Source organism: Octodon degus, unplaced genomic scaffold (genome assembly GCF_000260255.1).
Source record: "Octodon degus isolate 3935 unplaced genomic scaffold, OctDeg1.0 scaffold00121, whole genome shotgun sequence".
Taxonomy (NCBI): domain Eukaryota; kingdom Metazoa; phylum Chordata; class Mammalia; order Rodentia; family Octodontidae; genus Octodon; species Octodon degus.
This window is the reverse complement of record NW_004524697.1, coordinates 7,727,517-7,735,894: the sequence shown is the minus strand read 5'-3', so window position 1 is coordinate 7,735,894 and position 8,378 is coordinate 7,727,517. Positions and strand designations below refer to the sequence as shown.

The following is an 8,378-nucleotide window of genomic DNA, read 5'->3' as shown; positions in this document are numbered from 1 at the left end:
GACTTTCTCAAAAAAAGACAAGAACAAAAATAAATAAAAATCAAACCATTTCCAAATACGTTTTGGATGAACAAAGCAAGGAAGTATTTCTAAGCTTGACATTAAATATATATGTATATAATGTTTTCCTATGCCTTTACTCCAACTGTGTATAAATTATATGTTCAAGGGTTTACAATCTGTATATGACATTCTTTTAAGTCTCTTCACTGCAGGACTTGCAAAGATCCATATATTCTTCTGAAATAAAACACTAGTGTTCTCCCAGTAGCCCTACCGCTAAGCTGCTAAGCTATTAGGTTGTCTTACCTAGCTTAACCTCAAGGTACTGGCCAGTTCACCTCTGAAGGTGAAGGAGAATAGTAACTTGTAGCATATCTTGATCGTCCTCTAACATCGTATCTGTTTTTCACGTGTCGTACGTAGCCATGGTGGAATGAACTGGACGTTGCCAAAAACTAATGATTGAGAAATCAAATAATCCAGATCTTTGCTTGAAAAAAATTCACCTCCTGTTCTCATAGCCCTTTCTCCCCTTCCTCCTTCCCCTCCTCCTCCCCCCTCCCCCCTCCCCCCTCTCTGTCCCTGCTATGGATACTCATGCCAGTCTTAAGTACTTTGTGCCTAGGGTGGAAATTGGAGGTGTTTTGCTTTTGTGCCAGAAGATGGCACTGCAAGTCACCCAAAATGGAACCATGGAGAAAATCTACCTCAGGTTATCCCTTCAATCTTCATGCAGCTACTGAAGTCATTTTCAGCATTCCTTTTACTTCTAGGCTAATCTCTCAAAATCCATCCCACTCCCAGCTAGAAGGAATTTGGGTATCTGAATGCACAATAACCCTAGTTCTGCCCACATGCATTTGTACAGAAAAGTGGTGTGGAAACTGCCAATTGCTAATCCAATCGAATTGTTTCTGCTGCTTACAAGGGAAATGGCTATTCAGATAAGTCCTTAGATAATAATTCTTTAGGATCTTACTAGAAACTGTTGGTGTTGGTGGGAATATAAATAGCTGCAGTCTGTGTAGAAAGTATGTTAGCAATATGCAGATCTTTTGACTCAGCAGATTCAATTCTAGGACCATCAGTCCAAGATGAATACACAGGGATAACTTATTGTTCATAACTAGGAAAACTAGAAACAATGTAACTGTCTAACAATAAGGCATTGATAAAATAAGTTACAGTATATTCAAATAATTTAACACCCCCAAATCATGACAGACAAGCAGTATCTATTTTTATTTTTATTTTTTTTTATAACTTTATTTATTTATTTATTTAGTGTGTGTGTGGCCAGTTCAGCCCACCAGGGGGCGGGTCTGGCTGGCATGTGGTGCTGGGGATTGAACCGCGGTCGGTCTCTGCTTTTGCTTAGCTTAGCTTGTTCTAAGGAGGTGCTTTAGACCACTGAGCCATCTCTCCAGCCCCAAGTATCTATTTTTATTTTTATTTTTTTATAACTTTATTTATTTATTTATTTAGTGTGTGTGTGGCCAGTTCAGCCCACCAGGGGGCGGGTCTGGCTGGCATGTGGTGCTGGGGATTGAACCGCGGTCGGTCTCTGCTTTTGCTTAGCTTAGCTTGTTCTAAGGAGGTGCTTTAGACCACTGAGCCATCTCACCAGCCCCATCTATTTTTATTGACACAGAAAAATGTCCTTAATATATTGTTGAGTGAAGCAGGATGCTCTACCAAAGTTTAGAGAATTGCCTAATGATTTCCCTTTCTGGTTTATATACACTTGTACAATCTAATTTTTTACAGTAGTCTTTTGGGATTTCTTTTATTGTTTTTTAAGTATTTTGTTGGGGTTTTTTTCTCAGAAAAAAAGCGTATTTTGCTGCTTTTTCTTGAAACCATTTGTAAGCATATGCAAAAGTCATCTCCAGTCTCATCAGAGTTCACCCCTGTGAATATTTCTCCATGAAATAATAACAATTTTACAGATATCACCTACATGTTTCTCTTAGTTTCTAAAAATATACACAAAATATAAGACATGGATGTACACCAATCCACTCAACCAACGCCCCACCAGATTATTTCCAATAGCATTGTTATTTCTAAGGGATAGATTCGTAAATGTAGGTTTACTGTGTCAAAACTATTCATTTTTCACTTTAATAAGTGAAATCTAATGATTTAGATATAGACTGTCACATAGTGAACCACTCTAAAACTTAAGTGTCCTAAAACCATAGTAATTTGTCATTTTTCATAATTTCGTGAGCCAGAAATCCAGGAGTTTTATGAATTGATTCACTTAGCTGCATTCTACTAGCACCTTTGCTGGACCAGGCAGTCCAAGAGGCTCCACACACACGTGTAGACATCAGTGTTCCTCACGTTGCTGACACGGATTGCTCTCAGTGTCATAGTATCAGTGCAGTCATACTTTAAGTAAGACATGGACATGGCCTGTCTTTTTAAAGGCTAGGTTAGGAAAACATGACATTATTTTTGTCATATCCTTAGACAAAATAAGGTTCACAGGGAAAATTTACAAGGACAAACTCAGTGATAGTCCCATTTGGAAGTATCTGCGACATCTTGGGTGGATAGCTTGTGTTTATGTCTCCCCAAACCCTCATGCAGTCATAAGTGGGGCTTTTTCAGAGGTGGCTGGATGTGGTGTGTGACTGATTCATGGTGCAATGCAAGGATTAAGGGTGTGTGATTACTCATTAGTTCACTGATTAATTTGGCACCCAACCTAAGAAAGGTAGCCTGGATTGAATAAAAAAGGGGCAGAAAGAAACTGGTGTGGCTGCTTCAGGCTTGGTGCCTATTGCTGCTATTTGTAATATATGAAAATTAACCACGTGTATTATGGAACAAATGTTTTTTGTCAGTCACTAATCACTTGTTTTTCAGGGTAGATCTGGTCATACAGAAACTTGTAAATTTGTATGTAGTCAATTCTCTCAGTTATTTTGGTTTTCTTCTTGGTGAAAAGATGAGGTATGAATGAAAAGTATGGTGAATTAAAAATGTTTAAAAAGTTAATTAAGGGGGCTAGGGATATAGCTCAGCTGTATAAGCGCTTGCCTGGCAAGCACAAGGTCCCAAGTTTGATCCCTGGTACTGAGAAAAAAAAAAAATCCCACAAACAACAACAACAAACACCTTTATTTTTTTTTTTTAATTTTTATTTATGAGAGAGAGAGAGAGAGAGAGAGAGAGAGAGAGAGAGAGAGTGTGGTGTGTGTGTGTGGCCAGCTCAGCCCACCAGGGGGCGGGGCTGGCCGGCATGTGGTGCTGGGGGATTGAACCGTGGTCCCTGATGCTTTGCTAAGCTTGTTCTAAGTAGGTGCTTTAGACCACTGAGCCATCTCTCCAGCCCCTTGTTTTATTTTTTTTTAATTTTTATTTACAAACACCTTTAAAAATAAAGTTTATTAAAGGATAACATTGCTATGAATCCCCCTTGAAGCACTTCCCCTCCCTTTGAGCCCACTTATCCCATTATTGTTGCTACTTTCTGAAGTAGTTCTGAATGGGAGTCCTCTATTATGAGTGTCTTTAGATGTGACGCTGTGGCTGCCTGCATGTCCTCAACATTAACTCTTTATGTTCATTTTGATTTGGAGGAAGAGCCAGAAGTCAAGTGGTGCCAGATCCGGTGAATAAAGTACATGAGGGCATACTATGTTTTTACACACAAGCCTGCCTTTCCACTGGGAGCAGCATACACTGTATTTTTTAATCCCACTTCTTTTTTTCTTTTTTTCTTTTCTTTTCTTTTTTTTTTTTTTTTTTTTTTTTTTTTTTTTTTTTTTTTTTTTTGCGGAACCAGGTTTTGAACTCAGGCCCTTGCGCTTGCCAGGGAAGCACTTATTCTACTTAGCAATCTCCCTGGCCCCTAATCCCACTTCTTAAAGACATGAAAGAAAACTTTTAGAACTGCATCAGAAAAATGGCAAGTATGATGGGATAAATGCATTCAAAAGAAAAGGAAAAATGGGGGTAATTCCATGTGTCTTTTACTATAGTAAATTTTTAAGTAAAAAAAATTCACTGTATTTTTTAATACTACATATATACCCAGGATTTAAACAGTAGCAACCCGATGGATTTTTGTTTTAATCTGATAGCCCTAGTTCAGTATACACAGATAGAACCCTAGCTAGTCAGTTCTTCAGTTTCAGGCTTTTTTGGATTAAGTTACCTTCAAGGGCTCAAAGTGATACAGGGAGCCAAATGACATAGGGAAAAATGATCTCTGGACCTGACCTGCACGAGTTCGTGTTCTCTAAAACCGAAGAATGAATTTTAGGAACAAACGAAGGTTATGAGCAGAATATATTTATTGAGAGAAGGAAAGCTCCTGTCCCAAGAGAGGGACAGGAGGGGGGCCCAAGCAGGTAGTTTCCCCTGGGAAGTTGTCTCTTCCAGGGACTGTCATAGAGGAAAACCATGTGGTGAGGTGGGTCTAATGTGGTGGAGAAGACATGGGAACTTGCTTAGTTGGGTATGAGGTGGGACAAAACTATGGTCAACCAATGAGATTACAAGCACCATTGCTCAGGTAAAATTGATTAAATCCAGTATCAAATGGGAAAGTGAGTCATGTAGCAAGTGGGCATGAATACAGGGCATGAATTCAAGTTGATTGATACTATTTAGGATATCAATCCCTAATGCCCATCCCTAGGGAAGTATGTAGCTGTGCTTCCTCTTTTTGTCTTGGTCTTCAGGCACTCCATATGCATAGGAGTGTCTGTTTCTTCCAAGTTGCAAAGTCACCTTGTCTTCCATCTTGTCTCCTTGAGGGCCTGACCCCGTCTAACTGCCTATAATATTTCTATCTAACTCGGCTGCCTACAACAAAAGGACAGTTGGCTAACTGAACAGGAAGATCGTAATCTATATCTAGAAAAAATAAAGCACTGAGCAAAATAATAAAAATAAACAAATAAAATATAACAGTGATCCTTGCTTGGCCAGGACATGAGAAAGGGATCACTTGTGGGACTTAGATTGTGATTGACTGAATTAGTGAGAATGTGATGGGCTGAATTAGTTTTTAGTTCATATCAGGTCTCTGTGAAGTTCAGGCTGAAATCAGTAGAAAAAAAAAAAAAAAACAATAAAACAACACACACATGAAACTGAAAAATTTTTCACCAAATCACAGGACTCAAATGGAAACAGGAGTTCACAGCTATCCTAGATCTGGTTAAAATTGCTAAGCTTTTACCACTATAAGTCTATCTTTTTCTTCTTTTTCCTTTCCTTGAGGTATTAAGGTTGGTGAATGGGGGAGGAGTAATTCTAATTTGAATATTGTTAAAGTTTTTGTTATTACTACTTAGACTCAGTCCTGACAACAATAACCATTTTTTTTTTTTACTTAAAGAACAAACTAAACATTATTATCTTATTTTGCAATGTCTCCAAATGTTTCCTGTATTCTGAGCACTCTGTACAATACATATTAAGAGTCAGAAGATGAATTTGGTACTTTAGTATGCAGGATAAAAGTCCTCTAAAGATGTCCATGCAGCTTAAATCCTTGGAAAGTCAATGTATCATATTACACGCAAATGAGATAATTATATGTGAAGGTTCAACCTACCATTGCTGCTTTGGAGGAGAATGTAATGAGACAAAAAATTCAAGTGACCCCAATTGCTACAAAAGGCCTTAAACTACATTTTCTCTCAAAGCCCCTAAAACAGCTCTGCCAACAATGACTTTTAACCAATGAGACCTATGACATGCTTTTCCCTTTAGAACTCTTTTGTTTGAAGCTATTCAGTTTGTGGCATCTGTTACAAAAACAACAGGATACTGTGCTAGTGCAAACACCTATTCTTTTAAGGTTATAAAAGCAGTTTAGAGTATGGAGATCAGATAGTCTGTTCAGATTTTTTTTTTTCTTCTTCCTCTGTAACCCTGGGATTGAACAGAGAGAGTACTAAGCTGCATTCCCACAGTTTTTTGAGACAAGGTCTTACGAAATTGCACAGGCTGGCCTCAGGATTGTATCTTCTTGCCTCAGGCTCTCAAGTTGCCAGTTTATGTGCATGAGCTACCACGCCCAGCCAGACTGTCAGTTTTTTGTGTGAGAAAAACCTCACAGCTGAGTCTGTAAAAAATCCTTACTACAAATTGTAACAGGCCTAACAAACTCTTCATCACCTGTACTAAAGGAAGGTGTTATGGCTTGTAACCAGATGTCTTTTCTTTTCTTTTTTTTAATATTTATTTATTTATTTATTTATTTATTTATTTATTTTGTGTGTGTGTGGCCAGTTCAGCCCACCAGGGGGCAGGTCTGGCTGGCATGTGGTGCTGGGGATTGAACTGTGGTCCCTGTGTTTTGCTTAGCTTAGCTTGTTCTAAGGTGCTTTAGACCACTGAGCCATCTCACCAGCCCTTTTTTTTTTTTTTTTTTTTTTTTTTTCTTTTTTTTTTCAGATGTCCTTTCAAATCCTCATGCACTAATATGTGGGGACTTTTAGAGTGGTTGGATCTAGGGTGTGTGATACTGGGACTAAGGGTGTGTGGTACTGGATTAGTTCATTAATTGGCTCATCATAGTTCTGGATGTGGATAATGGAAAGGCTCATCGTGGGTGTGGGTGGCTTGTAGCCCAGATGAGAGAAAAGGGAAAGGGAAGCTTGCTGTTGCTGCCTTCTGCCTGCTATACTACAGACTGTTTCTCTTTCTCTTTTCTCTTGCCCCTCTGCCATACCATCCTGCCTTAGAACCAGCCAACTATAGATGAAACCTCTACAAACTGGGCTGAAATAACTTTAACTGTGGGTGGCAGGTATTTTGTCTCAGCAGCAAAAAAAGTGACTAAGACATAAGAGATTTGATAAGAATGTCAACCAAACAGGATCTCCTCTGTAACACAGAGGAAGAATGAGATCAAACTCAAGTGTTCACAATAAGGTATTTAAAATGTTCCAAGGATCAGCCCATCATTTGTTTTCTTCCACCCAAGTCTTCAAAAGGGGAAATTTAACATCAGATGTGCTGATAAAAACCTCAAAGCAATCACAGAGCAAATCTTTTCACAGATACAAACTTTTTTAAAAAATCCTTTATTTATTTGGTATAGAGTCTTGTTAAGCAGCTCAGACTTGTAGGGATCCTCCTGTCTCAGCCTCCCCAGTGTTGGGATTACAGGTATGTACCACCATGTCTGGATTCAGTGGCTGGTTTAGTGTGGTGCCGGCACTGCATGTGGAACTGGAATTGAACCAGGTCCTTGCTCTTGCCAGGCAGGTGCTTAGACTGCCGAGCTATCTCCCCTGCCCACAGATATAAACTTTATCACCAATCTAGCACATAGCACAGTTTAAATATACTTCTTCAAGTCTAAAGCAGTATTTCTGACTGTGCCTAACATGTCAACTGGGAAGAATTAAACATGAGGCTGCTTAAACCCAACTCTGGAATAATTAAAATCCTGGGAGTGTTGCCTAAACAAGATTATTTTTTGAAGCTTTTTAGATGGTTTGATACAAAATGAACCTTGAAAATTACTAGTGTAATTGTTATTTATGCTAAAACCATAACTTTTATGACAAATTCCTGTAAAGGAAAAAGTCATGCACGATACAACTGATACTGCAAAAAAGGAGATGCATGAGATTGTTCTTGTCGATTTAAGGGATTGTTGGGCTAATCCTCCTTGAAAAAACAAAGACACTATGTTAAAGGATTTTTTCAAACTTAGAGAAAGCAGCTGATGCATACAGACTGTGACTAATGTGCATTATGATCAAAATCTTGGTGCTTCTTTTCAAAATGAAACCATGTATCAATAAGAAAACAGAAATCATCTGCACATCTTTTAAGAAAAACTGCACTTAGAAGACTTTCTATATTTTCTAAAAAGAGTAAAAAAATCTGCCTAATAGGGTTCCCAGAAATAGAAAATTGAGGTTCAAATTTACCATGGTTCTGCACTTTTTGTTTTTTCTTTGGTGGTGGTGGCAGTACTGGGATTTGAATTTAGGAAGCACTGAGCTACATCCTCAGCTGTCTTTGAGACTGTGACTAAACTGCCCAGGTTGGCTTTTAACTTGGGTCCTCCGACTTGATTCTAAAAAATCTACTGTAATAAATGTAATATAAGTAGTCAGAAGCAGCTTGACTGTACTGTGAGCACCCCATAATCACGAAAGGTTACTAGACTGTATTGTTTGAGCATATTCAATTGTCATAGAAGAAATAAAAATGTACAGAATTTATACACTGCTGGGTGTAACGACAAACCCTTGTAATCCCAGCATTTGGGAGGCTGAGGCAGGAAGACTGCAAACCCACAGCATTTCGTTCTGTAGCCCAGGCTGGCCTTGAGTTCACTTGGCTAGTTTCAAACCCAGAGCAATCTTCCTGACTCAGCCTCCTGA

At 38.7% G+C, this 8,378-nt stretch overlaps 1 protein-coding gene across 1 annotated transcript in view; it reads right to left on the bottom strand.

Moving 5' to 3' along the window:
- Nek1 (NIMA related kinase 1) overlaps positions 1 to 8,378 on the bottom strand; it is a 227,734-nt gene that overhangs the window by 218,035 nt on the left and 1,321 nt on the right. The window lies entirely within an intron of this gene.